Source organism: Sinocyclocheilus rhinocerous, unplaced genomic scaffold (genome assembly GCF_001515625.1).
Source record: "Sinocyclocheilus rhinocerous isolate Xijiao unplaced genomic scaffold, SAMN03320098_v1.1 scaffold2120, whole genome shotgun sequence".
Taxonomy (NCBI): domain Eukaryota; kingdom Metazoa; phylum Chordata; class Actinopteri; order Cypriniformes; family Cyprinidae; genus Sinocyclocheilus; species Sinocyclocheilus rhinocerous.
Window position 1 is genome coordinate 179,799 of NW_015630026.1, and position 832 is coordinate 180,630.

Below are 832 nucleotides of genomic sequence, written 5' to 3' on the forward strand. Positions count from 1 at the left end.
ACATGGATCACGTAACATTATGCGCTCTCGATATTTGTCATATATCACGCTATAGAAACCGCTTAAAATTAAGTATAAAGAGGAGAAGAAAGCGGTCCTATGCAGCTGCCTACACATGCCAGGATGCGCCACTGCCAGATGCAGTTAGAAATTTACTAAAAACAAGCCTATCGCAAGACATCTGGTAGGGGGGGCACCTGGGGTGGTCAGCCAAATTTCAGGGGGGGGCGGTGCCACCCCTGGCCACCATGTAGACACGCCCCATCAAGTCACCTTTATTTATATAGAGCTTTATCCAATACAGATTGTGACAAAACAGCTTTACAGTGTTAAATAGGAAAAAGGTGTGTCGATAACGCAAGAGGACAATATAAAATAGCCAGTTTTTTGGTTAAAGTCAGTTCATTGTTGATTCAGTGATGTCATCGTCCAGCTCAGTTCAGTTCAGTGTCTGTGTAATCAAGCCAACAATATTGCTAGAAATTGTGTACACTAGGTGGCAGTAGTTACTGAATCACCGCACCGTTCTGCAACGGGACTAAAATTTAAAAAATGTAGACAAATTATTATTATTATTAAAAACGCATTTTAAGTTTGAAACGGGTGGAATTTTGTACTGTTGAATGCTCGCCGATTTCATAAGCAATTATTCAAAGCAATCCTTCCACTACAGTTCCCAGCATCTGCAGGATAATAAGGGTCAGAATAACGTTCTGTCCTTTTCACATATTTTAGTAGGCCTTCATATTTTAGTACATATTAGTGGTACAGTAGGTGTGTATAAAAAGATCACAGGTTTAAGTTAAAATGCAATATTGGCTTGTCAAGTCAA